Below are 26,211 nucleotides of genomic sequence, written 5' to 3'. Positions count from 1 at the left end.
GACTGACCAGTGATTATGAAGCATATTCGCGTAGCATCGGTGGTTCAGTGGTAGAATTCTCGCCTGCCACGCGGGGGACCCGGGTTCAATTCCCGGCCGATGCATTTTTAGAATGAAATAATATCAAAGGTGACCTAGGAGTGACCGGTGATTATGAACTATACACGTGTAGCATCGGTGGTTCTGTTTTAGAATTCTTGCCTACCACACGTATCCGGGTAAAATTCCCGGCCGATGCATTTTTATAATGGAATAATATCAAAGCTGACCTATAAATGACCGGTGATTATGAACTATACACGTGTAGCATCGGTGGTTCTGTTTTAGAATTCTTGCCTGCCACACGTATCCGGGTAAATTTCCCGGCCGATGCATTTTTATAATGGAATAATATCAAAGGTGACCTAGGACTGACCAGTGATTATGAAGCATATTCGCGTAGCATCGGTGGTTCAGTGGTAGAATTCTCGCCTGCCACGCGGGGGACCCGGGTTCAATTCCCGGCCGATGCATTTTTAGAATGAAATAATATCAAAGGTGACCTAGGAGTGACCGGTGATTATGAACTATACACGTGTAGCATCGGTGGTTCTGTTTTAGAATTCTTGCCTACTACACGTATCCGGGTAAAATTCCCGGCCGATGCATTTTTATAATGGAATAATATCAAAGGTGACCCAGGACTGACCAGTGATTATGAAGCATATTCGGGTAGCATCGGTGGTTCTGTTTTAGAATTCTTGCCTGCCACACGTATCCGGGTAAAATTCCCGGCCGATGCATTTTTAGAATGGAATAATATCAAAGCTGACCTATAAATGACCGGTGATTATGAACTATACACGTGTAGCATCGGTGGTTCTGTTTTAGAATTCTTGCCTGCCACACGTATCCGGGTAAATTTCCCGGCCGATGCATTTTTATAATGGAATAATATCAAAGGTGACCTAGGACTGACAAGTGATTATGAAGCATATTCGTGTAGCATCGGTGGTTCAGTGGTAGAATTCTCGCCTGCCACGCGGGGGTTCTCGGCCGATGCATTTTTAGAATGAAATAATATCAAAGGTGACCTAGGACTGACCGGTGATTATGAACTATACACGTGTAGCATCGGTGGTTCAGTGGTAGAATTCTCGCCTGCCACGCGGGGGACCCGGGTTCAATTCCCTGCCGATGCATTTTTAGAATGGAATAATATCAAAGCTGACCTATAAATGACCGGTGATTATGAACAATACACGTGTAGCATCGGTGGTTCAGTGGTAGAATTCTCGCCTGCCACGCGGGGGACCCGGGTTCAATTCCCGACCGATGCATTTTTATAATGGAATAATATCAAAGGTGACCCAGGACTGACCAGTGATTATGAAGCATATTCGTGTAGCATCGGTGGTTCAGTGGTAGAATTCTCGCCTGCCACGCGGGGGACCCGGGTTCAATTCCCGGCCGATGCATTTTTATAATTGAATAATATCAAAGCTGACCTATAAATGACCGGTTATTATGAACTATACACATGTAGCATCGGTGGTTCTGTTTTATAAATCTCACCTGCCACACTTGGAATCCGGGTAAAATTCCCGGCCGATGCATTTTTATAATGGAACAATATCGAAGCTCACCTATAATGAACGGTGATTGTAAAACATATACGTGTAGCATCGGTGGTTCAGTGGTAGAATTCTCGGCTGCCACGCAGGGAACCCGGGTTGAATTCCCGGCCGATGCATTTTTAGAATGGAATAATATCAAAGCTGACCTATAAATGACCGGTGATTATGAACTATACACGTGTAGCATCGGTGGTTCTGTTTTAGAATTCTTGCCTGCCACACGTATCCGGGTACAATTCCCGGCCGATGCATTTTTATAATGGAATAATATCAAAGCTGACCTAGGACTGACCAGTGATTATGAAGCATATTCGCGTAGCATCGGTGGTTCAGTGGTAGAATTCTCGCCTGCCACGCGAGAGGGACCCGGGTTCGATTCCCGGCCGATGCATTTTTAGAATGAAATAATATCAAAGGTGACCTAGGACTGACCGGTGATTATGAACTATACACGTGTAGCATCGGTGGTTCAGTGGTAGAATTCTCGCCTGCCACGCGGGGGACCCGGGTTCAATTCCCGGCCGATGCATTTTTAGAATGGAATAATATCAAAGCTGACCTATAAATGACCGGTGATTATGAACTATACACGTGTAGCATCGGTGGTTCAGTGGTAGAATTCTCGCCTGCCACGCGGGGGACCCGGGTTCAATTCCCGGCCGATGCATTTTTATAATGGAATAATATCAAAGGTGACCCAGGACTGACCAGTGATTATGAAGCATATTCGCGTAGCATCGGTGGTTCAGTGGTAGAATTCTCGCCTGCCACGCGGGGGACCCGGGTTCAATTCCCGGCCGATGCATTTTTAGAATGGAATAATATCAAAGCTGACCTATAAATGACCGGTGATTATGAACTATACACGTGTAGCATCGGTGGTTCTGTTTTAGAATTCTTGCCTGCCACACGTATCCGGGTAAAATTCCCGGCCGATGCATTTTTATAATGGAATAATAATCAAAGGTGACCTAGGACTGACAAGTGATTATGAAGCATATTCGTGTAGCATCGGTGGTTCAGTGGTAGAATTCTCGCCTGCCACGCGGGGGACCCGGGTTCAATTCCCGGCCGATGCATTTTTATAATGGAATAATAATCAAAGGTGACCTAGGACTGACAAGTGATTATGAAGCATATTCGTGTAGCATCGGTGGTTCAGTGGTAGAATTCTCGCCTGCCACGCGGGGGTTCCCGGCCGATGCATTTTTAGAATGAAATAATATCAAAGGTGACCTAGGACTGACCGGTGATTATGAACTATACACGTGTAGCATCGGTGGTTCAGTGGTAGAATTCTCGCCTGCCACGCGGGGGACCCGGGTTCAATTCCCGGCCGATGCATTTTTAGAATGGAATAATATCAAAGCTGACCTATAAATGACCGGTGATTATGAACTATACACGTGTAGCATCGGTGGTTCAGTGGTAGAATTCTCGCTTGCCACGCGGGGGACCCGGGTTCAATTCCCGGCCGATGCATTTTTATAATGGAATAATATCAAAGGTGACCCAGGACTGACCAGTGATTATGAAGCATATTCGTGTAGCATCGGTGGTTCAGTGGTAGAATTCTCGCCTGCCACGCGGGGGACCCGGGTTCAATTCCCGGCCGATGCATTTTTATAATGGAATAATATCAAAGCTGACCTATAAATGACCGGTGATTATGAACTATACACGTGTAGCATCGGTGGTTCTGTTTTAGAATTCTTGCCTGCCACACGTATCCGGGTAAAATTCCCGGCCGATGCATTTTTATAATGGAATAATAATCAAAGGTGACCCAGGACTGACCAGTGATTATGAAGCATATTCGTGTAGCATCGGTGGTTCAGTGGTAGAATTCTCGCCCGCCACGCGGGGGACCCGGGTTCAATTCCCGGCCGATGCATTTTTATAATGGAATAATATCAAAGCTGACCTATAAATGACCGGTGATTATGAACTATACACGTGTAGCATCGGTGGTTCTGTTTTAGAATTCTTGCCTGCCACACGTATCCGGGTAAAATTCCCGGCCGATGCATTTTTATAATGGAATAATAATCAAAGGTGACCTAGGACTGACAAGTGATTATGAAGCATATTCGTGTAGCATCGGTGGTTCTGTTTTAGAATTCTTGCCTGCCACACGTATCCGGGTAAAATTCCCGGCCGATGCATTTTTAGAATGGAATAATATCAAAGGTGACCCAGGACTGACCAGTGATTATGAAGCATATTCGGGTAGCATCGGTGGTTCTGTTTTAGAATTCTTGCCTGCCACACGTATCCGGGTAAAATTCCCGGCCGATGCATTTTTAGAATGGAATAATATCAAAGCTGACCTATAAATGACCGGTGATTATGAACTATACACGTGTAGCATCGGTGGTTCTGTTTTAGAATTCTTGCCTGCCACACGTATCCGGGTAAATTTCCCGGCCGATGCATTTTTATAATGGAATAATATCAAAGGTGACCTAGGACTGACAAGTGATTATGAAGCATATTCGTGTAGCATCGGTGGTTCAGTGGTAGAATTCTCGCCTGCCACGCGGGGGTTCTCGGCCGATGCATTTTTAGAATGAAATAATATCAAAGGTGACCTAGGACTGACCGGTGATTATGAACTATACACGTGTAGCATCGGTGGTTCAGTGGTAGAATTCTCGCCTGCCACGCGGGGGACCCGGGTTCAATTCCCTGCCGATGCATTTTTATAATGGAATAATATCAAAGCTGACCTATAAATGACCGGTGATTATGAACTATACACGTGTAGCATCGGTGGTTCAGTGGTAGAATTCTCGCCTGCCACGCGGGCGAGAATTCGGCTGATGCATTTTGATAATGGAATAATATCAAAGCTGACCTATAAATGACCGGTGATTATGAACTATACACGTGTAGCATCGGTGGTTCTGTTTTAGAATTCTTGCCTGCCACACGTATCCGGGTAAAATTCCCGGCCGATGCATTTTTATAATGGAATAATAATCAAAGGTGACCTAGGACTGACAAGTGATTATGAAGCATATTCGTGTAGCATCGGTGGTTCAGTGGTAGAATTCTCGCCTGCCACGCGGGGGACCCGGGTTCAATTCCCGGCCGATGCATTTTTATAATGGAATAATATCAAAGGTGACCCAGGACTGACCAGTGATTATGAAGCATATTCGCGTAGTATCGGTGGTTCAGTGGTAGAATTCTTGCCTGCCACACGTATCCGGGTAAAATTCCCGGCCGATGCATTTTTATAATGGAATAATAATCAAAGGTGACCTAGGACTGACAAGTGATTATGAAGCATATTCGTGTAGCATCGGTGGTTCAGTGGTAGAATTCTCGCCTACCACGCGGGGGACCCGGGTTCAATTCCCGGCTGATGCATTTTGATAATGGAATAATATCAAAGCTGACCTATAAATGACCGGTGATTATGAACTATACACGTGTAGCATCGGTGGTTCTGTTTTAGAATTCTTGCCTGCCACACGTATCCGGGTAAAATTCCCGGCCGATGCATTTTTATAATGGAATAATAATCAAAGGTGACCTAGGACTGACAAGTGATTATGAAGCATATTCGTGTAGCATCGGTGGTTCAGTGGTAGAATTCTCGCCTACCACGCGGGGGACCCGGGTTCAATTCCCGGCTGATGCATTTTGATAATGGAATAATATCAAAGGTGACCCAGGACTGACCAGTGGTTATGAAGCATATTCGCGTAGCATCGGTGGTTCAGTGGTAGAATTCTCGCCTGCCACGCGGGGGACCCGGGTTCAATTCCCGGCCGATGCATTTTTAGAATGGAATAATATCAAAGCTGACCTATAAATGACCGGTGATTATGAACTATACACGTGTAGCATCGGTGGTTCTGTTTTAGAATTCTTGCCTGCCACACGTATCCGGGTAAAATTCCCGGCCGATGCATTTTTATAATGGAATAATAATCAAAGGTGACCTAGGACTGACAAGTGATTATGAAGCATATTCGTGTAGCATCGGTGGTTCAGTGGTAGAATTCTCGCCTGCCACGCGGGGGACCCGGGTTCAATTCCCGGCCGATGCATTTTTATAATGGAATAATATCAAAGGTGACCCAGGACTGACCAGTGATTATGAAGCATATTCGAGTAGCATCGGTGGTTCAGTGGTAGAATTCTCGCCTGCCACGCGGGGGACCCGGGTTCAATTCCCGGCCGATGCATTTTTAGAATGGAATAATATCAAAGCTGACCTATAAATGACCGGTGATTATGAACTATACACGTGTAGCATCGGTGGTTCTGTTTTAGAATTCTTGCCTGCCACACGTATCCGGGTAAAATTCCCGGCCGATGCATTTTTATAATGGAATAATATCAAAGGTGACCCAGGACTGACCAGTGATTATGAAGCATATTCGCGTAGCATCGGTGGTTCAGTGGTAGAATTCTCGCCTGCCACGCGGGGGACCCGGGTTCAATTCCCGGCCGATGCATTTTTAGAATGAAATAATATCAAAGGTGACCTAGGAGTGACCGGTGATTATGAACTATACACGTGTAGCATCGGTGGTTCTGTTTTAGAATTCTTGCCTACCACACGTATCCGGGTAAAATTCCCGGCCGATGCATTTTTATAATGGAATAATATCAAAGGTGACCCAGGACTGACCAGTGATTATGAAGCATATTCGCGTAGCATCGGTGGTTCTGTTTTAGAATTCTTGCCTGCCACACGTATCCGGGTAAAATTCCCGGCCGATGCATTTTTAGAATGGAATAATATCAAAGCTGACCTATAAATGACCGGTGATTATGAACTATACACGTGTAGCATCGGTGGTTCTGTTTTAGAATTCTTGCCTGCCACACGTATCCGGGTAAATTTCCCGGCCGATGCATTTTTATAATGGAATAATATCAAAGGTGACCTAGGACTGACCAGTGATTATGAAGCATATTCGCGTAGCATCGGTGGATCAGTGGTAGAATTCTCGCCTGCCACGCGGGGGACCCGGGTTCAATTCCCGGCCGATGCATTTTTAGAATGGAATAATATCAAAGCTGACCTATAAATTACCGGTGATTATGAACTATACATGTGTAGCATCGGTGGTTCAGTGGTAGAATTCTCGGCTGCCACGCAGGGAACCCGGGTTCAATTCCCGGCCGATGCATTTTTAGAATGGAATAATATCAAAGCTGACCTATAAATGACCGGTTATTATGAACTATACACATGTAGCATCGGTGGTTCTGTTTTAGAAATCTCACCTGCCACACTTGGAATCCGGGTAAAATTCCCGGCCGATGCATTTTTATAATGGAACAATATCGAAGCTCACCTATAATGAACGGTGATTGTAAAACATATACGTGTAGCATCGGTGGTTCAGTGGTAGAATTCTCGCCTGCCACGCGGGGTACCCGGGTTCAATTCCCGGCCGATGCATTTTTATAATGAAATAATATCAAAGGTGACACAGGACTGACCAGTGAATATGAAGCACATTCGCGTACCATCGGTGGTTCAGTGCTAGAATTCTCGCCTGCCACGCGGGGTACCCGGGTTCAATTCCCGGCCGATGCTTTTTTAGAATGGAATAATATCAAAGCTGACCTATAAATGACCGGTGATTATGAACTATACACGTGTAGCATCGGTGGTTCTGTTTTAGAATTCTTGCCTGCCACACGTATCCGGGTAAAATTCCCGGCCGATGCATTTTTATAATGGAATAATATCAAAGGTGACCTAGGACTGACCAGTGATTATGAAGCATATTCGCGTAGCATCGGTGGTTCAGTGGTAGAATTCTCGCCTACCACGCGGGGGACCCGGGTTCAATTCCCGGCTGATGCATTTTTATAATGGAATAATAATCAAAGGTGACCTAGGACTGACAAGTGATTATGAAGCATATTCGTGTAGCATCGGTGGTTCAGTGGTAGAATTCTCGCCTGCCACGCGGGGGACCCGGGTTCAATTCCCGGCCGATGCATTTTTAGAATGGAATAATATCAAAGCTGACCTATAAATGACCGGTGATTATGAACTATACACGTGTAGCATCGGTGGTTCTGTTTTAGAATTCTTGCCTGCCACACGTATCCGGGTAAAATTCCCGGCCGATGCATTTTTATAATGGAATAATAATCAAAGGTGACCTAGGACTGACAAGTGATTATGAAGCATATTCGTGTAGCATCGGTGGTTCAGTGGTAGAATTCTCGCCTGCCACGCGGGGGACCCGGGTTCAATTCCCGGCCGATGCATTTTTATAATGGAACAATATCGAAGCTCACCTATAATGAACGGTGATTATGAACTATACGTGTAGCATCGGTGGTTCAGTGGTAGAATTCTCGCCTGCCACGCGGGGGACCCGGGTTCAATTCCCGGCCGATGCATTTTTATAATGAAATAATATCAAAGGTGACCCAGGACTGACCAGTGAATATGAAGCACATTCGCGTACCATCGGTGGTTCAGTGCTAGAATTCTCGCCTGCCACGCGGGGGAATTCCCGGCCGATGCATTTTTAGAATGGAATAATATCAAAGCTGACCTATAAATGACCGGTGATTATGAACTATACACGTGTAGCATCGGTGGTTCTGTTTTAGAATTCTTGCCTGCCACACGTATCCGGGTAAAATTCCCAGCCGATGCATTTTTATAATGGAATAATATCAAAGGTGACCTAGGACTGACCAGTGATTATGAAGCATATTCGCGTAGCATCGGTGGTTCAGTGGTAGAATTCTCGCCTGCCACGCGGGGGACCCGGGTTCAATTCCCGGCCGATTCATTTTTATAATGGAATAATATCAAAGGTGACCTAGGACTGACCAGTGATTATGAAGCATATTCGTGTAGCATCGGTGGTTCTGTTTTAGAATTCTTGCCTGCCACACGTATCCGGGTAAAATTCCCGGCCGATGCATTTTTATAATGGAATAATATCAAAGGTGACCTAGGACTGACCAGTGATTATGAAGCATATTCGTGTAGCATCGGTGGTTCAGTGGTAGAATTCTCGCCTGCCACGCGGGGGACCCGGGTTCAATTCCCGGCCGATGCATTTTTATAATGAAATAATATCAAAGGTGACCCAGGACTAACCAGTGATTATGAAACATATTCGCGTAGCATCGGTGGTTCAGTGGTAGAATTCTCGCCTGCCACGCGGGGGACCCGGGTTCAATTCCCGGCCGATGCATTTTTAGAATGGAATAATATCAAAGCTGACCTACCTATAAATGACCGGTGATTATGAACTATACATATAATAATAACTATATATATAATTGAATATCCCGCAGTCTCTAGTTTTAAAGAGCATCTCCAGAACAACGATCTTACTGAACCGTACCAGTCTGCATATAAATCATCTCATAGTACGGAAACTGCCCTTTTGCGGGTTAAGAATGATATGTTAAATGAACTTGACAAAGGTAAATCAATTATGTTGGTCCTACTAGATCTCTCCTCTGCATTCGACACCATAGACCATGACATCCTTGTAAATCGAATGCAGAGTGAATTTGGTATCTCCGGTCAATGATTCAAAAACTGAGTTTTTCGTGATTTCATCTAATAGGCATGTTAAGGCTATACCCCAACTTGATTTGAAAATCGGTGAATCTATAATCACCCCATCCAGTAAGATTAAAAATCTTGGTATCATGCTTGATAACCAACTCTCTATGAAAAATCATGTTAGTACATTGCGTAGTAGGGTAAACTTCCATCTTCGTAATTTGAGTAGGATTCGGTGTTTCATAGACCGCTCTACTTGTACACATGCAGTAAGATCTTTAATTCTTTCCCGACTGGACTATGGCAACTCTTTGCTCGGTGGATTGGCTGTTTCAGACGTCCGACGTTTGCAAACACTGCAAAATAGCGCTGCACGTCTTATTTTTCAAGCTAGCAAGCGCACCACTGCGTCTCCTCTCATTGGGGAGCTGCATTGGTTGCCTGTCCAGCAGAGAATTGAATTCAAGATCTTAGTGCATGTGTACAACTGTCTGTATGGCTCAGCACCTGGTTATTTACAGGACCTTATAAACAAACACCATTCTGGTCGGCATGGACTTCGATCTACCCAAGACCATACCCGTCTTGCCATCCCCAAGACCAAGAGGTCGTTTGGCGATAAGTGTTTTTCTGTCATCGGTCCTAGATTGTGGAATAACTTACCATCTTATATTCGTGAAGCCATAAATGTGCAATATTTCAAGAAAATGTTAAAAACCTATCTCTTTCCTAAATAATGTTTATGATATTACGGTAACTTTTTGTATAGGCCCTCATAGTTTTTATATATATATATTTTTGTATTTTCATTCAATTTTCTATTTTTTGTATTTTGTAAGTTTTGTTGAGTATATAGTATTTTCTATTGTACAGCGCTTTGGTCACTTGGAAAAGCGCTATATAAATCCAAAATTAAATAAAATTAAATAAATACACGTGTAGCATCGGTGGTTTTGTTTTAGAATTCTTGCCTGCCACACGTATCCGGGTAAAATTCCCGGCCGATGCATTTTTATAATGGAATAATAATCAAAGGTGACCTAGGACTGACAAGTGATTATGAAGCATATTCGTGTAGCATCGGTGGTTCAGTGGTAGAATTCTCGCCTGCCACGAGGGGGACCCGGGTTCAATTCCCGGCCGATGCATTTTTAGAATGGAATAATATCAAAGCTGACCTATAAATGACCGGTGATTATGAACTATACACGTGTAGCATCGGTGGTTCTGTTTTAGAATTCTTGCCTGCCACACGTATCCGGGTAAAATTCCCGGCCGATGCATTTTTATAATGGAATAATATCAAAGGTGACCTAGGACTGACCAGTGATTATGAAGCATATTCGCGTAGCATCGGTGGTTCAGTGGTAGAATTCTCGCCTGCCACGCGGGGGACCCGGGTTAAATTCCCGGCCGATTCATTTTTATAATGGAATAATATCAAAGGTGACCTAGGACTGACCAGTGATTATGAAGCATATTCGTGTATGTAGCATCGGTGGTTCTGTTTTAGAATTCTTGCCTGCCACACGTATCCGGGTTCAATTCCCGGCCGATGCATTTTTATAATGGAATAATATCAAAGGTGACCTAGGACTGACCAGTGATTATGAAGCATATTCGTGTAGCATCGGTGGTTCAGTGGTAGAATTCTCGCCTGCCACGCGGGGGACCCGGGTTCAATTCCTGGCCGATGCATTTTTAGAATGGAATAATATCAAAGCTGACCTACCTATAAATGACCGGTGATTATGAACTATACACGTGTAGCATCGGTGGTTCTGTTTTACAATTCTTGCCTGCCACACGTATCCGGGTAAAATTCCCGGCCGATGCATTTTTATAATGGAATAATAATCAAAGGTGACCTAGGACTGACAAGTGATTATGAAGCATATTCGTGTAGCATCGGTGGTTCAGTGGTAGAATTCTCGCCTGCCACGCGGGGGACCAGGGTTCAATTCCCGGCCGATGCATTTTTATAATGAAATAATATCAAAGGTGACCCAGGACTGACCAGTGAATATGAAGCACATTCGCGTACCATCGGTGGTTCAGTGCTAGAATTCTCGCCTGCCACGCGGGGGAATTCCCGGCCGATGCATTTTTAGAATGGAATAATATCAAAGCTGACCTATAAATGACCGGTGATTATGAACTATACACGTGTAGCATCGGTGGTTCTGTTTTAGAATTCTTGCCTGCCACACGTATCCGGGTAAAATTCCCAGCCGATGCATTTTTATAATGGAATAATATCAAAGGTGACCTAGGACTGACCAGTGATTATGAAGCATATTCGCGTAGCATCGGTGGTTCAGTGGTAGAATTCTCGCCTGCCACGCGGGGGACCCGGGTTCAATTCCCGGCCGATTCATTTTTATAATGGAATAATATCAAAGGTGACCTAGGACTGACCAGTGATTATGAAGCATATTCGTGTAGCATCGGTGGTTCTGTTTTAGAATTCTTGCCTGCCACACGTATCCGGGTAAAATTCCCGGCCGATGCATTTTTATAATGGAATAATATCAAAGGTGACCTAGGACTGACCAGTGATTATGAAGCATATTCGTGTAGCATCGGTGGTTCAGTGGTAGAATTCTCGCCTGCCACGCGGGGGACCCGGGTTCAATTCCCGGCCGATGCATTTTTATAATGAAATAATATCAAAGGTGACCCAGGACTAACCAGTGATTATGAAACATATTCGCGTAGCATCGGTGGTTCAGTGGTAGAATTCTCGCCTGCCACGCGGGGGACCCGGGTTCAATTCCCGGCCGATGCATTTTTAGAATGGAATAATATCAAAGCTGACCTACCTATAAATGACCGGTGATTATGAACTATACACGTGTAGCATCGGTGGTTCTGTTTTAGAATTCTTGCCTGCCACACGTATCCGGGTAAAATTCCCGGCCGATGCATTTTTATAATGGAATAATAATCAAAGGTGACCTAGGACTGACAAGTGATTATGAAGCATATTCGTGTAGCATCGGTGGTTCAGTGGTAGAATTCTCGCCTGCCACGAGGGGGACCCGGGTTCAATTCCCGGCCGATGCATTTTTAGAATGGAATAATATCAAAGCTGACCTATAAATGACCGGTGATTATGAACTATACACGTGTAGCATCGGTGGTTCTGTTTTAGAATTCTTGCCTGCCACACGTATCCGGGTAAAATTCCCGGCCGATGCATTTTTATAATGGAATAATATCAAAGGTGACCTAGGACTGACCAGTGATTATGAAGCATATTCGCGTAGCATCGGTGGTTCAGTGGTAGAATTCTCGCCTGCCACGCGGGGGACCCGGGTTAAATTCCCGGCCGATTCATTTTTATAATGGAATAATATCAAAGGTGACCTAGGACTGACCAGTGATTATGAAGCATATTCGTGTATGTAGCATCGGTGGTTCTGTTTTAGAATTCTTGCCTGCCACACGTATCCGGGTTCAATTCCCGGCCGATACATTTTTATAATGGAATAATATCAAAGGTGACCTAGGACTGACCAGTGATTATGAAGCATATTCGTGTAGCATCGGTGGTTCAGTGGTAGAATTCTCGCCTGCCACGCGGGGGACCCGGGTTCAATTCCTGGCCGATGCATTTTTAGAATGGAATAATATCAAAGCTGACCTACCTATAAATGACCGGTGATTATGAACTATACACGTGTAGCATCGGTGGTTCTGTTTTACAATTCTTGCCTGCCACACGTATCCGGGTAAAATTCCCGGCCGATGCATTTTTATAATGGAATAATAATCAAAGGTGACCTAGGACTGACAAGTGATTATGAAGCATATTCGTGTAGCATCGGTGGTTCAGTGGTAGAATTCTCGCCTGCCACGCGGGGGACCAGGGTTCAATTCCCGGCCGATGCATTTTTAGAATGGAATAATATCAAAGCTGACCTATAAATGACCGGTGATTATGAACTATACACGTGTAGCATCGGTGGTTCTGTTTTAGAATTCTTGCCTGCCACGCAGGGAACCCGGGTTCAATTCCTGGCCGATGCATTTTTAGAATGGAATAATATCAAAGCTGACCTATAAATGACCGGTTATTATGAACTATACACATGTAGCATCGGTGGTTCTGTTTTAGAAATCTCACCTGCCACACTTGGAATCCGGGTAAAATTCCCGGCCGATGCATTTTTATAATGGAACAATATCGAAGCTCACCTATAATGAACGGTGATTGTAAAACATATACGTGTAGCATCGGTGGTTCAGTGGTAGAATTCTCGCCTGCCACGCGGGGGACCCGGGTTCAATTCCCGGCCGATGCATTTTTATAATGAAATAATATCAAAGGTGACCCAGGACTGACCAGTGAATATGAAGCACATTCGCGTACCATCGGTGGTTCAGTGCTAGAATTCTCGCCTGCCACGCGGGGGACCCGGGTTCAATTCCCGGCCGATGCATTTTTAGAATGGAATAATATCAAAGCTGACCTATAAATGACCGGTGATTATGAACTGTACACGTGTAGCATCGGTGGTTCTGTTTTAGAATTCTTGCCTGCCACACGTATCCGGATAAAATTCCCGGCCGATGCATTTTTATAATGGAATAATATCAAAGGTGACCTAGGACTGACCAGTGATTATGAAGCATTTTCGTGTAGCATCGGTGGTTCAGTGGTAGAATTCTCGCCTGCCACGCAGGGGACCCGGGTTCAATTCCCGGCCGACTCATTTTTATAATGGAATAATATCAAAGGTGACCTAAGACTGACCAGTGATTATGAAGCATATTCGTGTAGCATCGGTGGTTCAGTGGTAGAATTCTCGCCTGCCACGCGGGGGACCCGGGTTCAATTCCCGGCCGATGCATTTTTATAATGAAATAATATCAAAGGTGACCCAGGACTAACCAGTGATTATGAAACATATTCGCGTAGCATCGGTGGTTCAGTGGTAGAATTCTCGCCTGCCACGCGGGGGACCCGGGTTCAATTCCCGGCCGATGCATTTTTAGAATGGAATAATATCAAAGCTGACCTACCTATAAATGACCGGTGATTATGAACTATACACGTGTAGCATCGGTGGTTCTGTTTTAGAATTCTTGCCTGCCACACGTATCCGGGTAAAATTCCCGGCCGATGCATTTTTATAATGGAATAATAATCAAAGGTGACCTAGGACTGACAAGTGATTATGAAGCATATTCGTGTAGCATCGGTGGTTCAGTGGTAGAATTCTCGCCTGCCACGCGGGGGACCCGGGTTCAATTCCCGGCCGATGCATTTTTAGAATGGAATAATATCAAAGCTGACCTATAAATGACCGGTGATTATGAACTATACACGTGTAGCATCGGTGGTTCTGTTTTAGAATTCTTGCCTGCCACGCAGGGAACCCGGGTTCAATTCCCGGCCGATGCATTTTTAGAATGGAATAATATCAAAGCTGACCTATAAATGACCGGTTATTATGAACTATACACATGTAGCATCGGTGGTTCTGTTTTAGAAATCTCTCCTGCCACACTTGGAATCCGGGTTCAATTCCCGGCCGATGCATTTTTAGAATGGAATAATATCAAAGCTGACCTATAAATGACCGGTGATTATGAACTATACACGTGTAGCATCGGTGGTTCTGTTTTAGAATTCTTGCCTGCCACGCAGGGAACCCGGGTTCAATTCCTGGCCGATGCATTTTTAGAATGGAATAATATCAAAGCTGACCTATAAATGACCGGTTATTATGAACTATACACATGTAGCATCGGTGGTTCTGTTTTAGAAATCTCACCTGCCACACTTGGAATCCGGGTAAAATTTTTAGAATGGAATAATATCAAAGCTGACCTATAAATGACCGGTGATTATGAACTGTACACGTGTAGCATCGGTGGTTCTGTTTTAGAATTCTTGCCTGCCACACGTATCCGGATAAAATTCCCGGCCGATGCATTTTTATAATGGAATAATATCAAAGGTGACCTAGGACTGACCAGTGATTATGAAGCATTTTCGTGTAGCATCGGTGGTTCAGTGGTAGAATTCTCGCCTGCCACGCAGGGGACCCGGGTTCAATTCCCGGCCGACTCATTTTTATAATGGAATAATATCAAAGGTGACCTAGGACTGACCAGTGATTATGAAGCATATTCGTGTAGCATCGGTGGTTCAGTGGTAGAATTCTCGCCTGCCACGCGGGGGACCCGGGTTCAATTCCCGGCCGATGCATTTTTATAATGAAATAATATCAAAGGTGACCCAGGACTAACCAGTGATTATGAAACATATTCGCGTAGCATCGGTGGTTCAGTGGTAGAATTCTCGCCTGCCACGCGGGGGACCCGGGTTCAATTCCCGGCCGATGCATTTTTATAATGAAATAATATCAAAGGTGACCCAGGACTGACCAGTGAATATGAAGCACATTCGCGTACCATCGGTGGTTCAGTGCTAGAATTCTCGCCTGCCACGCGGGGGACCCGGGTTCAATTCCCGGCCGATGCATTTTTAGAATGGAATAATATCAAAGCTGACCTATAAATGACCGGTGATTATGAACTGTACACGTGTAGCATCGGTGGTTCTGTTTTAGAATTCTTGCCTGCCACACGTATCCGGATAAAATTCCCGGCCGATGCATTTTTATAATGGAATAATATCAAAGGTGACCTAGGACTGACCAGTGATTATGAAGCATTTTCGTGTAGCATCGGTGGTTCAGTGGTTCAGTGGTAGAATTCTCGCCTGCCACGCAGGGGACCCGGGTTCAATTCCCGGCCGACTCATTTTTATAATGGAATAATATCAAAGGTGACCTAGGACTGACCAGTGATTATGAAGCATATTCGTGTAGCATCGGTGGTTCAGTGGTAGAATTCTCGCCTGCCACGCGGGGGACCCGGGTTCAATTCCCGGCCGATGCATTTTTATAATGAAATAATATCAAAGGTGACCCAGGACTAACCAGTGATTATGAAACATATTCGCGTAGCATCGGTGGTTCAGTGGTAGAATTCTCGCCTGCCACGCGGGGGACCCGGGTTCAATTCCCGGCCGATGCATTTTTATAATGAAATAATATCAAAGGTGACCCAGGACTGACCAGTGAATATGAAGCACATTCGCGTACCATCGGTGGTTCAGTGCTAGAATTCTCGCCTGCCACGCGGGGGACCCGGGTTCAATTCCCGGCCGATGCATTTTTAGAATGGAATAATATCAAAGCTGACCTATAAATGACCGGTGATTATGAACTGTACACGTGTAGCATCGGTGGTTCTGTTTTAGAATTCTTGCCTGCCACACGTATCCGGATAAAATTCCCGGCCGATGCATTTTTATAATGGAATAATATCAAAGGTGACCTAGGACTGACCAGTGATTATGAAGCATTTTCGTGTAGCATCGGTGGTTCAGTGGTAGAATTCTCGCCTGCCACGCAGGGGACCCGGGTTCAATTCCCGGCCGACTCATTTTTATAATGGAATAATATCAAAGGTGACCTAGGACTGACCAGTGATTATGAAGCATATTCGTGTAGCATCGGTGGTTCAGTGGTAGAATTCTCGCCTGCCACGCGGGGGACTCGGGTTCAATTCCCGGCCGATGCATTTTTATAATGAAATAATATCAAAGGTGACCCAGGACTAACCAGTGATTATGAAACATATTCGCGTAGCATCGGTGGTTCAGTGGTAGAATTCTCGCCTGCCACGCGGGGGACCCGGGTTCAATTCCCGGCCGATGCATTTTTAGAATGGAATAATATCAAAGCTGACCTACCTATAAATGACCGGTGATTATGAACTATACACGTGTAGCATCGGTGGTTCTGTTTTAGAATTCTTGCCTGCCACACGTATCCGGGTAAAATTCCCGGCCGATGCATTTTTATAATGGAATAATAATCAAAGGTGACCTAGGACTGACAAGTGATTATGAAGCATATTCGTGTAGCATCGGTGGTTCAGTGGTAGAATTCTCGCCTGCCACGCGGGGGACCCGGGTTCAATTCCCGGCCGATGAATTTTTAGAATGGAATAATATCAAAGCTGACCTATAAATGACCGGTGATTATGAACTATACACGTGTAGCATCGGTGGTTCTGTTTTAGAATTCTTGCCTGCCACGCAGGGAACCCGGGTTCAATTCCCGGCCGATGCATTTTTAGAATGGAATAATATCAAAGCTGACCTATAAATGACCGGTTATTATGAACTATACACATGTAGCATCGGTGGTTCTGTTTTAGAAATCTCTCCTGCCACACTTGGAATCCGGGTTCAATTCCCGGCCGATGCATTTTTAGAATGGAATAATATCAAAGCTGACCTATAAATGACCGGTGATTATGAACTATACACGTGTAGCATCGGTGGTTCTGTTTTAGAATTCTTGCCTGCCACGCAGGGAACCCGGGTTCAATTCCTGGCCGATGCATTTTTAGAATGGAATAATATCAAAGCTGACCTATAAATGACCGGTTATTATGAACTATACACATGTAGCATCGGTGGTTCTGTTTTAGAAATCTCACCTGCCACACTTGGAATCCGGGTAAAATTTTTAGAATGGAATAATATCAAAGCTGACCTATAAATGACCGGTGATTATGAACTGTACACGTGTAGCATCGGTGGTTCTGTTTTAGAATTCTTGCCTGCCACACGTATCCGGATAAAATTCCCGGCCGATGCATTTTTATAATGGAATAATATCAAAGGTGACCTAGGACTGACCAGTGATTATGAAGCATTTTCGTGTAGCATCGGTGGTTCAGTGGTAGAATTCTCGCCTGCCACGCAGGGGACCCGGGTTCAATTCCCGGCCGACTCATTTTTATAATGGAATAATATCAAAGGTGACCTAGGACTGACCAGTGATTATGAAGCATATTCGTGTAGCATCGGTGGTTCAGTGGTAGAATTCTCGCCTGCCACGCGGGGGACCCGGGTTCAATTCCCGGCCGATGCATTTTTATAATGAAATAATATCAAAGGTGACCCAGGACTAACCAGTGATTATGAAACATATTCGCGTAGCATCGGTGGTTCAGTGGTAGAATTCTCGCCTGCTACGCGGGGGACCCGGGTTCAATTCCCGGCCGATGCATTTTTAGAATGGAATAATATCAAAGCTGACCTACCTATAAATGACCGGTGATTATGAACTATACACGTGTAGCATCGGTGGTTCTGTTTTAGAATTCTTGCCTGCCACACGTATCCTGGTAAAATTCCCGGCCGATGCATTTTTATAATGGAATAATAATCAAAGGTGACCTAGGACTGACAAGTGATTATGAAGCATATTCGTGTAGCATCGATGGTTCAGTGGTAGAATTCTCGCCTGCCACGCGGGGGACCCGGGTTCAATTCCCGGCCGATGCATTTTTAGAATGGAATAATATCAAAGCTGACCTATAAATGACCGGTGATTATGAACTATACACGTATAGCATCGGTGGTTCTGTTTTAGAATTCTTGCCTGCCACGCAGGGAACCCGGGTTCAATTCCCGGCCGATGCATTTTTAGAATGGAATAATATCAAAGCTGACCTATAAATGACCGGTTATTATGAACTATACACATGTAGCATCGGTGGTTCTGTTTTAGAAATCTCTCCTGCCACACTTGGAATCCGGGTTCAATTCCCGGCCGATGCATTTTTATAATGGAACAATATCGAAGCTCACCTATAATGAACGGTGATTGTAAAACATACACGTGTAGCATCGGTGGTTCTGTTTTAGAATTCTTGCCTGCCACGCAGGGAACCCGGGTTCAATTCCTGGCCGATGCATTTTTAGAATGGAATAATATCAAAGCTGACCTATAAATGACCGGTGATTATGAACTATACACGTGTAGCATCGGTGGTTCTGTTTTAGAATTCTTGCCCGCCACGCAGGGAACCCGGGTTCAATTCCCGGCCGATGCATTTTTAGAATGGAATAATATCAAAGCTGACCTATAAATGACCGGTTATTATGAACGATACACATGTAGCATCGGTGGTTCTGTTTTAGAAATCTCTCCTGCCACACTTGGAATCCGGGTAAAATTCCCGGTCGATGCATTTTTATAATGGCACAATATCGAAGCTCACCTATAATGAACGGTGATTGTAAAACATATACGTGTAGCATCGGTGGTTCAGTGGTAGAATTCTCGCCTGCCACGCGGGGGACCCGGGTTCAATTCCCGGCCGATGCATTTTTAGAATGGAATAATATCAAAGCTGACCTATAAATGACCGGTGATTATGAACTATACACGTGTAGCATCGGTGGTTCTGTTTTAGAATTCTTGCCTGCCACGCAGGGAACCTGGATTTTTAGAATGGAATAATATCAAAGATGACCTATAAATGACCGGTGATTATGAACTGTACACGTGTAGCATCGGTGGTTCTGTTTTAGAATTCTTGCCTGCCACACGTATCCGGATAAAATTCCCGGCCGATGCATTTTTATAATGGAATAATATCAAAGGTGACCTAGGACTGACCAGTGATTATGAAGCATTTTCGTGTAGCATCGGTGGTTCAGTGGTAGAATTCTCGCCTGCCACGCAGGGGACCCGGGTTCAATTCCCGGCCGATGCATTTTTAGAATGGAATAATATCAAAGCTGACCTATAAATGACCGGTTATTATGAACTATACACATGTAGCATCGGTGGTTCTGTTTTAGAAATCTCACCTGCCACACTTGGAATCCGGGTAAAATTCCCGGCCGATGCATTTTTATAATGGAACAATATCGAAGCTCACCTATAATGAACGGTGATTGTAAAACATATACGTATGCCATCGGTGGTTCAGTGGTAGAATTCTCGCCTGCCACGCGGGGGACCCGGGTTCAATTCCCGGCCGATGCATTTTTATAATGAAATAATATCAAAGGTGACCCAGGACTAACCAGTGATTATGAAACATATTCGCGTAGCATCGGTGGTTCAGTGGTAGAATTCTCGCCTGCCACGCGGGGGACCCGGGTTCAATTCCCGGCCGATGCATTTTTAGAATGGAATAATATCAAAGCTGACCTACCTATAAATGACTGGTGATTATGAACTATACACGTGTAGCATCGGTGGTTCTGTTTTAGAATTCTTGCCTGCCACACGTATCCGGGTAAAATTTCAAGCCGATGCATTTTTATAATGGAATAATATCAAAGGTGACCAAGGACTGACCAGTGATTATGAAGCATATTCGTGTGGCATCGGTGGTTCAGTGGTAGGATTCTCGCCTGCCACGCGGTGGACCCGGGTTCAATTCCCGGCCGATGCATTTTTATAATGGAATAATATCAAAGGTGACCTAGGACTGACCAGTGATTATGAAGCATATTCGTGTAGCATCGGTGGTTCTGTTTTAGAATTCTTGCCTGCCACACGTATCCGGGTAAAATTCCCGGCCGATGCATTTTTATAATGGAATAATATCAATGGTGACCTAGGACTGACCAGTGATTATGAAGCATATTCGTGTAGCATCGGTGGTTCAGTGGTAGAATTCTCGCCTGCCACGCGGGGGACCCGGGTTCAATTCCCGGCCGATGCATTTTTAGAATGGAATAATATCAAAGCTGACCTACCTATAAATGACTGGTGATTATGAACTATACACGTGTAGCATCGGTGGTTCTGTTTTAGAATTCTTGCCTGCCACACGTATCCGGGTAAAATTTCAAGCCGATGCATTTTTATAATGGAATAATATCAAAGGTGACCAAGGACTGACCAGTGATTATGAAGCATATTCGTGTGGCATCGGTGGTTCAGTGGTAGGATTCTCGCCTGCCACGCGGTGGACCCGGGTTCAATTCCCGGCCGATGCATTTTTATAATGGAATAATATCAAAGGTGACCTAGGACTGACCAGTGATTATGAAGCATATTCGTGTAGCATCGGTGGTTCTGTTTTAGAATTCTTGCCTGCCACACGTATCCGGGTAAAATTCCCGGCCGATGCATTTTTATAATGGAATAATATCAATGGTGACCTAGGACTGACCAGTGATTATGAAGCATATTCGTGTAGCATCGGTGGTTCAGTGGTAGAATTCTCGCCTGCCACGCGGGGGGCCCTTGTTCAATTCCCGGCCGATGCATTTTTATAATGAAATAATATCAAAGGTGACCCAGGACTAACCAGTGATTATGAAACATATTCGCGTAGCATCGGTGGTTCAGTGGTAGAATTCTCGCCTGCCACGCGGGGGACCCGGGTTCAATTCCCGGCCGATGCATTTTTAGAATGGAATAATATCAAAGCTGACCTACCTATAAATGACTGGTGATTATGAACTATACACGTGTAGCATCGGTGGTTCTGTTTTAGAATTCTTGCCTGCCACACGTATCCGGGTAAAATTCCCGGCCGATGCATTTTTATAATGGAATAATAATCAAAGGTGACCTAGGACTGACAAGTGATTATGAAGCATATTCGTGTAGCATCGGTGGTTCAGTGGTAGAATTCTCGCCTGCCACGCGGGGGACCCGGGTTCAATTCCCGGCCGATGCATTTTTAGAATGGAATAATATCAAAGCTGACCTATAAATGACCGGTGATTATGAACTATACACGTGTAGCATCGGTGGTTCTGTTTTCGAATTCTTGCCTGCCACACGTATCCGGGTAAAATTCCCGGCCGATGCATTTTTATAATGAAATAATATCAAAGGTGACCCAGGACTAACCAGTGATTATGAAACATATTCGTGTAGCATCGGTGGTTCAGTGGTAGAATTCTCGCCTGCCACGCGGGGGACCCGGGTTCAATTCCCGGCCGATGCATTTTTAGATTGGAATAATATCAAAGCTGACCTATAAATGACCGGTGATTATGAACTATACACGTGTAGCATCGGTGGTTCTGTTTTAGAATTCTTGCCTGCCACACGTATCCGGGTATCAGGCCGATGCATTTTTATAATGGAATAACATCAAAGGTGACCTAGGACTGACCAGTGATTATGAAGCATTTTCGTGTAGCATCGGTGGTTCAGTGGTAGAATTCTCGCCTGCCACGCGAGAGACCCGGGTTCAATTCCCGGCCGATGCATTTTTAGAATGGAATAATATCAAAGCTGACCTATAAATGACCGGTTATTATGAACTATACACATGTAGCATCGGTGGTTCTGTTTTAGAAATCTCACCTGCCACACTTGGAATCCGGGTAAAATTCCCGGCCGATGCATTTTTATAATGGAACAATATCGAAGCTCACCTATAATAAACGGTGATTGTAAAACATATACGTGTAGCATCGGTGGTTCAGTGGTAGAATTCTCGGCTGCCACGCAGGGAACCCGGGTTCGAATCCCGGCCGATGCATTTTTAGAATGGAATAATATCAAAGCTGACCTATAAATGACCGGTGATTATGAACTATATACGTGTAGCATCGGTGGTTCTGTTTTAGAATTCTTGCCTGCCACACGTATCCGGGTAAAATTCCCGGCCGATGCATTTTTATAATGGAATAATATCAAAGGTGACCTAGGACTGACCAGTGATTATGAAGCATATTCGTGTAGCATCGGTGGTTCAGTGGTAGAATTCTCGCCTGCCACGCGGGGGACCCGGATTCAATTCCCGGCCGAAGCATTTTTAGAATGGAATAATATCAAAGGTGACCTAGGACTGACCGGTGATTATGAACTATACACGTGTAGCATCGATGGTTCTGTTTTAGAATTCTTGCCTGCCACAAGTGATTATGAAGCAAATTCGTGTAGCATCGGTGGTTCAGTGGTAGAATTCTCGCCTGCCACGCGTGGACCCGGGTTCAATTCCCGGCCGATGCATTTTTAGAATGGAATAATATCAAAGCTGACCTATAAATGACCGGTGATTATGAACTATACACGTGTAGCATCGGTGGTTCTGTTTTAGAATTCTCGCCTGCCACACGTATCCGGGTAAAATTCCCGGCCGATGCATTTTTAGAATGGAACAATATCAAAGCTGACCTATAAACTATCGGTTATTACGAACTATACACGTGTAGCGTCGGTGGTTCTGCCACACGTGGATCCGTGTAAAATTCCCGGTCGATGCATTCAGAATGGAACAATATCAAAGCTGACCTATAAATTACCGGTGATTATAAAGCATATACGTGTAGCATCGGTGATTCAGTGGTAGAATTCTCGCCTGCCACGCGGGGGATCCGGGTTCTATTCCCGGACGATGAAGTTTTGTAATGGAATAATATTAAAGATGACCTAGGACTGACCAGTGATTATGAAGCATATTCGTGTAGAATCGGTGGTTCAGTGGTAGAATTCTCGCCTGCCATGCGGGGACCCGGGTTCAATTCTAGGCCAATGCATTCTTAGAATGGAACAATATCAAAGCTGACCTATAAATTACCGGTGATTATAAAGCATATACGTGTAGCATCGGTGATTCAGTGGTAGAATTCTCGCCTGCCATGAGGGGGACCCGGGTTCATTTCCCCGACGATGCAGTTTTGTAGTGGAATAAAATTAAAGATGACCTAGGACTGACCAGTGATTATAAAGCATATACGTGTAGCATAGGTGATTCATTGGTAGAATACTCGCCTGCCACGAGGGGGACCCGGGTTCACTTCCCGGACGATGCAGTTTTGTAATGGAATAATATTAAAGATGACCTTGGACTGACCAGTGATTATGAAGCATATTCGTGTAGAATCGGTGGTTCAGTGGTAGAATTCTCGCCTGCCATGCGGGGACCCGGGTTTAGTTCCCGGTTGTAAAACATATACGTGTAGCATCGGTGGTTCTGTTTTAGAATTCTCGCCTGCCATACGTATCCGGGTAAAATTCCCGGCCGATGCATTTTTAGAATGGTACAATATCAAAGCTAACCCATAAATGACCGGTTATTATGAACTATACACGTGTAGCGTCGGTGGTTCTGCCACACGTGGATCCGTGTAAAATTCCCGGACGATGCATTTTTAGAATGGAACAATATTAAAGCTGACCTAGGACTGACCAGTGAGTATAAAGCATATACGGCTAGCATCGGTGGTTCAGTGGTAGAATTCTCGCCTGCCACGCAGGGACCCGTGTTCACTTCTCGGCGGACGATGCTGTTTTGTAATGGAAAAATATCAAAGCTGACCTATAAATGACCGGTGATTATGAACTATACACGAGTAGCATCGGTGATTCAGTGGTAGAATTCTCACCTGCCACGCGGGGACCCGGGTTCACCGGACGATGCAGTTTTGTAATGGAATAATATCAAAGATGACCTAGGACTTACCAGTGATTATGAAGCTTGCTCGTGTAGAATCGGTGGTTCAGTGGTAGAATTCTCGCCACACATGAAATCCGGGTAAAATTCCCGGCTGATGCATTTTTAGAATGGAACAATATCAAAGCTGACCTATAAATGAAAGGTTATTATGAACTAATCACGTGTAGCGTCGGTGGTTCTGCCACACGTGGATCCGTGTAAAATTTCCGGACGATGCATTTTTAGAATGGAACAATATCAAAGCTGACCTATAAATGACCGGTGGAGAGTTTCTCAATGTAAACCCCTGGGTGTGAACATGTATGAAAATCTATCATGGAATATGCACATATAGTCCGGTCAATGTAGCAAAAATAATGAGTATACCTAGACAAAATTAGAACAGAATTTATTTTTGTGGTAAATAAATTATCTCTAAAGACCTATTAGAACAACATATTCAAAATGGAGAAAAAATGTAGTTGAAAAAATTAGGTTAATGTCCATAAAACCAAAATGGCCGCTATATACAGTATTTTTCTATATATCTGGTATAGTCTAGGCAATAATTTAGAATTTAAAGTCAAACAAATTGCAAACAAAACCTTTTAATTTTTAAATTGAATATACATGATGTTGAGAAAAATTCCACAAATCACAACTCGTTCACACTTTGGGAACATACGCAAATTAGCGGAAATATGCAAATTAAGGGTAAAAATATAGGGTACCCATATAACGCCAACCGCTAGTTGTTTTTTTCTAAATTGTTCTTACTTATAAGACTATTTGTCAAAAAATTACCGGAAATGCTGTATTTGACTCCTGACCTTATTTTCAAAGGATTATAGGTAATTTTCACACGATTTACGCATCTCCATAACTAATGTATGTAGAAACTTCATTTTATTCTATATACTTTCACAAATGATGAGGGGATGGAATTCCACACATCATACCTCGGTCACACCTGAACATGCAAATTAGCTGAAATATGCAAATTAATGGTTAAAATATCAGGTATAGGCCTACCCATAGAACGCCAACCGCTAGTTGTAGACAGTTAATTTTTTTCTCCAAATTGTTCTTATGGAACATTTTGTCTAACAAAAAGTGCCGTATTTCAAAGAATTAAGGTTACATTGTCACACAGCCGCAACTACGACTCTTTCGGACATATAATTTCTGGTAATTACCGGTAAACAACGGTAAATAGCCACAACTGTACACATATAAATGTAAAAAGTAAATTTAATAATCACGTTTGGCAAAACAATTCTTTCCTTTCTAATCCAACCCTCAACAAAAAAAAATCCCCACAAAAAAAAACCCCAACCAATTCTCAAACAATGATACAGTATCCCTATTCCCCACAAAATTTATACAATTCCCAATCCTTCCAGACAAAATATCAACAATCTTCTTAGTGTCAAATAAATCCCAGAACCCCCCCCCCCCCTTTCAAATACAATAATAACACAGGATGAATAATTAAACGAATAATAACTGTCCACAATATCGTTGCTTCTTGTCTTCTCTCCTACGCTGACACAAAAACAAATTAGAAAGATAAAAGTTAAAACGATTCTGCAACTAAACAACTCCCCCGCCTCTTCTCCCGTTCTGCTGGTATTCCCAATTATAATTCTTCTCAAACTGCAACTATTTTCGGACATATAAATAAATTAAATATAAAGTTAAAATGTTTCTTGATGTCGTTCTGTACTGCAATCCGCTCACCGACCAATTATTTCTTTCTCCTTTTCTACGTAAAGTTACTCTTCAATATTTTCAAACAATTCTTTAAATGCAACTAATTCTGCTATTCCCAAC

General features: G+C 43.9%; 43 non-coding genes across 43 annotated transcripts; all 43 read left to right on the top strand.

The window, feature by feature from the left end:
• The first annotated feature begins 33 nt into the window (after positions 1-33).
• On the top strand, positions 34-104 carry Trnag-gcc (transfer RNA glycine (anticodon GCC)). Its single transcript has one exon. It is a non-coding gene; the product is annotated as a tRNA-Gly (tRNA).
• Positions 105-441: 337 nt separating this feature from the next.
• On the top strand, positions 442-512 carry Trnag-gcc (transfer RNA glycine (anticodon GCC)). Its single transcript has one exon. It is a non-coding gene; the product is annotated as a tRNA-Gly (tRNA).
• An 874-nt stretch (positions 513-1,386) lies between these two features.
• Positions 1,387-1,457, top strand: Trnag-gcc (transfer RNA glycine (anticodon GCC)). Its single transcript has one exon. It is a non-coding gene; the product is annotated as a tRNA-Gly (tRNA).
• Positions 1,458-1,934: 477 nt separating this feature from the next.
• Positions 1,935-2,007, top strand: Trnag-gcc (transfer RNA glycine (anticodon GCC)). Its single transcript has one exon. It is a non-coding gene; the product is annotated as a tRNA-Gly (tRNA).
• A 67-nt stretch (positions 2,008-2,074) lies between these two features.
• On the top strand, positions 2,075-2,145 carry Trnag-gcc (transfer RNA glycine (anticodon GCC)). Its single transcript has one exon. It is a non-coding gene; the product is annotated as a tRNA-Gly (tRNA).
• Positions 2,146-2,212: 67 nt separating this feature from the next.
• On the top strand, positions 2,213-2,283 carry Trnag-gcc (transfer RNA glycine (anticodon GCC)). Its single transcript has one exon. It is a non-coding gene; the product is annotated as a tRNA-Gly (tRNA).
• Positions 2,284-2,350: 67 nt separating this feature from the next.
• Trnag-gcc (transfer RNA glycine (anticodon GCC)) lies at positions 2,351-2,421 on the top strand. Its single transcript has one exon. It is a non-coding gene; the product is annotated as a tRNA-Gly (tRNA).
• A 203-nt stretch (positions 2,422-2,624) lies between these two features.
• Trnag-gcc (transfer RNA glycine (anticodon GCC)) lies at positions 2,625-2,695 on the top strand. The gene has a single exon. It is a non-coding gene; the product is annotated as a tRNA-Gly (tRNA).
• A 194-nt stretch (positions 2,696-2,889) lies between these two features.
• Trnag-gcc (transfer RNA glycine (anticodon GCC)) lies at positions 2,890-2,960 on the top strand. Its single transcript has one exon. It is a non-coding gene; the product is annotated as a tRNA-Gly (tRNA).
• Positions 2,961-3,165: 205 nt separating this feature from the next.
• Trnag-gcc (transfer RNA glycine (anticodon GCC)) lies at positions 3,166-3,236 on the top strand. Its single transcript has one exon. It is a non-coding gene; the product is annotated as a tRNA-Gly (tRNA).
• Positions 3,237-4,646: 1,410 nt separating this feature from the next.
• On the top strand, positions 4,647-4,717 carry Trnag-gcc (transfer RNA glycine (anticodon GCC)). The gene has a single exon. It is a non-coding gene; the product is annotated as a tRNA-Gly (tRNA).
• A 203-nt stretch (positions 4,718-4,920) lies between these two features.
• Positions 4,921-4,991, top strand: Trnag-acc (transfer RNA glycine (anticodon ACC)). Its single transcript has one exon. It is a non-coding gene; the product is annotated as a tRNA-Gly (tRNA).
• Positions 4,992-5,194: 203 nt separating this feature from the next.
• On the top strand, positions 5,195-5,265 carry Trnag-acc (transfer RNA glycine (anticodon ACC)). Its single transcript has one exon. It is a non-coding gene; the product is annotated as a tRNA-Gly (tRNA).
• A 67-nt stretch (positions 5,266-5,332) lies between these two features.
• Positions 5,333-5,403, top strand: Trnag-gcc (transfer RNA glycine (anticodon GCC)). The gene has a single exon. It is a non-coding gene; the product is annotated as a tRNA-Gly (tRNA).
• Positions 5,404-5,606: 203 nt separating this feature from the next.
• On the top strand, positions 5,607-5,677 carry Trnag-gcc (transfer RNA glycine (anticodon GCC)). Its single transcript has one exon. It is a non-coding gene; the product is annotated as a tRNA-Gly (tRNA).
• Positions 5,678-5,744: 67 nt separating this feature from the next.
• Positions 5,745-5,815, top strand: Trnag-gcc (transfer RNA glycine (anticodon GCC)). The gene has a single exon. It is a non-coding gene; the product is annotated as a tRNA-Gly (tRNA).
• Positions 5,816-6,017: 202 nt separating this feature from the next.
• On the top strand, positions 6,018-6,088 carry Trnag-gcc (transfer RNA glycine (anticodon GCC)). Its single transcript has one exon. It is a non-coding gene; the product is annotated as a tRNA-Gly (tRNA).
• Positions 6,089-7,384: 1,296 nt separating this feature from the next.
• On the top strand, positions 7,385-7,455 carry Trnag-acc (transfer RNA glycine (anticodon ACC)). The gene has a single exon. It is a non-coding gene; the product is annotated as a tRNA-Gly (tRNA).
• A 68-nt stretch (positions 7,456-7,523) lies between these two features.
• On the top strand, positions 7,524-7,594 carry Trnag-gcc (transfer RNA glycine (anticodon GCC)). Its single transcript has one exon. It is a non-coding gene; the product is annotated as a tRNA-Gly (tRNA).
• Positions 7,595-7,797: 203 nt separating this feature from the next.
• On the top strand, positions 7,798-7,868 carry Trnag-gcc (transfer RNA glycine (anticodon GCC)). The gene has a single exon. It is a non-coding gene; the product is annotated as a tRNA-Gly (tRNA).
• A 64-nt stretch (positions 7,869-7,932) lies between these two features.
• On the top strand, positions 7,933-8,003 carry Trnag-gcc (transfer RNA glycine (anticodon GCC)). The gene has a single exon. It is a non-coding gene; the product is annotated as a tRNA-Gly (tRNA).
• A 603-nt stretch (positions 8,004-8,606) lies between these two features.
• Positions 8,607-8,677, top strand: Trnag-gcc (transfer RNA glycine (anticodon GCC)). The gene has a single exon. It is a non-coding gene; the product is annotated as a tRNA-Gly (tRNA).
• A 67-nt stretch (positions 8,678-8,744) lies between these two features.
• On the top strand, positions 8,745-8,815 carry Trnag-gcc (transfer RNA glycine (anticodon GCC)). Its single transcript has one exon. It is a non-coding gene; the product is annotated as a tRNA-Gly (tRNA).
• Positions 8,816-11,714: 2,899 nt separating this feature from the next.
• Positions 11,715-11,785, top strand: Trnag-gcc (transfer RNA glycine (anticodon GCC)). The gene has a single exon. It is a non-coding gene; the product is annotated as a tRNA-Gly (tRNA).
• A 67-nt stretch (positions 11,786-11,852) lies between these two features.
• On the top strand, positions 11,853-11,923 carry Trnag-gcc (transfer RNA glycine (anticodon GCC)). The gene has a single exon. It is a non-coding gene; the product is annotated as a tRNA-Gly (tRNA).
• Positions 11,924-13,371: 1,448 nt separating this feature from the next.
• Positions 13,372-13,442, top strand: Trnag-gcc (transfer RNA glycine (anticodon GCC)). The gene has a single exon. It is a non-coding gene; the product is annotated as a tRNA-Gly (tRNA).
• A 478-nt stretch (positions 13,443-13,920) lies between these two features.
• Positions 13,921-13,991, top strand: Trnag-gcc (transfer RNA glycine (anticodon GCC)). The gene has a single exon. It is a non-coding gene; the product is annotated as a tRNA-Gly (tRNA).
• A 67-nt stretch (positions 13,992-14,058) lies between these two features.
• On the top strand, positions 14,059-14,129 carry Trnag-gcc (transfer RNA glycine (anticodon GCC)). The gene has a single exon. It is a non-coding gene; the product is annotated as a tRNA-Gly (tRNA).
• Positions 14,130-14,336: 207 nt separating this feature from the next.
• Trnag-gcc (transfer RNA glycine (anticodon GCC)) lies at positions 14,337-14,407 on the top strand. Its single transcript has one exon. It is a non-coding gene; the product is annotated as a tRNA-Gly (tRNA).
• An 877-nt stretch (positions 14,408-15,284) lies between these two features.
• Positions 15,285-15,355, top strand: Trnag-gcc (transfer RNA glycine (anticodon GCC)). The gene has a single exon. It is a non-coding gene; the product is annotated as a tRNA-Gly (tRNA).
• Positions 15,356-15,422: 67 nt separating this feature from the next.
• Positions 15,423-15,493, top strand: Trnag-gcc (transfer RNA glycine (anticodon GCC)). Its single transcript has one exon. It is a non-coding gene; the product is annotated as a tRNA-Gly (tRNA).
• Positions 15,494-15,979: 486 nt separating this feature from the next.
• Positions 15,980-16,050, top strand: Trnag-gcc (transfer RNA glycine (anticodon GCC)). Its single transcript has one exon. It is a non-coding gene; the product is annotated as a tRNA-Gly (tRNA).
• A 67-nt stretch (positions 16,051-16,117) lies between these two features.
• Positions 16,118-16,188, top strand: Trnag-gcc (transfer RNA glycine (anticodon GCC)). Its single transcript has one exon. It is a non-coding gene; the product is annotated as a tRNA-Gly (tRNA).
• A 616-nt stretch (positions 16,189-16,804) lies between these two features.
• Positions 16,805-16,875, top strand: Trnag-gcc (transfer RNA glycine (anticodon GCC)). The gene has a single exon. It is a non-coding gene; the product is annotated as a tRNA-Gly (tRNA).
• A 1,155-nt stretch (positions 16,876-18,030) lies between these two features.
• Trnag-gcc (transfer RNA glycine (anticodon GCC)) lies at positions 18,031-18,101 on the top strand. The gene has a single exon. It is a non-coding gene; the product is annotated as a tRNA-Gly (tRNA).
• Positions 18,102-18,168: 67 nt separating this feature from the next.
• Positions 18,169-18,239, top strand: Trnas-gcu (transfer RNA serine (anticodon GCU)). Its single transcript has one exon. It is a non-coding gene; the product is annotated as a tRNA-Ser (tRNA).
• A 1,033-nt stretch (positions 18,240-19,272) lies between these two features.
• Trnag-gcc (transfer RNA glycine (anticodon GCC)) lies at positions 19,273-19,343 on the top strand. The gene has a single exon. It is a non-coding gene; the product is annotated as a tRNA-Gly (tRNA).
• A 733-nt stretch (positions 19,344-20,076) lies between these two features.
• Positions 20,077-20,147, top strand: Trnag-gcc (transfer RNA glycine (anticodon GCC)). The gene has a single exon. It is a non-coding gene; the product is annotated as a tRNA-Gly (tRNA).
• Positions 20,148-20,626: 479 nt separating this feature from the next.
• Positions 20,627-20,697, top strand: Trnag-gcc (transfer RNA glycine (anticodon GCC)). The gene has a single exon. It is a non-coding gene; the product is annotated as a tRNA-Gly (tRNA).
• A 617-nt stretch (positions 20,698-21,314) lies between these two features.
• On the top strand, positions 21,315-21,385 carry Trnag-gcc (transfer RNA glycine (anticodon GCC)). The gene has a single exon. It is a non-coding gene; the product is annotated as a tRNA-Gly (tRNA).
• Positions 21,386-21,592: 207 nt separating this feature from the next.
• On the top strand, positions 21,593-21,663 carry Trnag-gcc (transfer RNA glycine (anticodon GCC)). The gene has a single exon. It is a non-coding gene; the product is annotated as a tRNA-Gly (tRNA).
• Positions 21,664-21,865: 202 nt separating this feature from the next.
• On the top strand, positions 21,866-21,936 carry Trnag-gcc (transfer RNA glycine (anticodon GCC)). The gene has a single exon. It is a non-coding gene; the product is annotated as a tRNA-Gly (tRNA).
• Positions 21,937-22,133: 197 nt separating this feature from the next.
• On the top strand, positions 22,134-22,204 carry Trnag-gcc (transfer RNA glycine (anticodon GCC)). The gene has a single exon. It is a non-coding gene; the product is annotated as a tRNA-Gly (tRNA).
• The last annotated feature ends 4,007 nt before the right edge of the window (positions 22,205-26,211 follow it).

The sequence above is a fragment of the Antedon bifida genome, chromosome 7, assembly GCF_963402885.1.
Source record: "Antedon bifida chromosome 7, ecAntBifi1.1, whole genome shotgun sequence".
NCBI classification, from domain to species: Eukaryota; Metazoa; Echinodermata; class Crinoidea; order Comatulida; family Antedonidae; genus Antedon; species Antedon bifida.
This window is presented reverse-complemented; position numbering and strand designations above follow the sequence as displayed.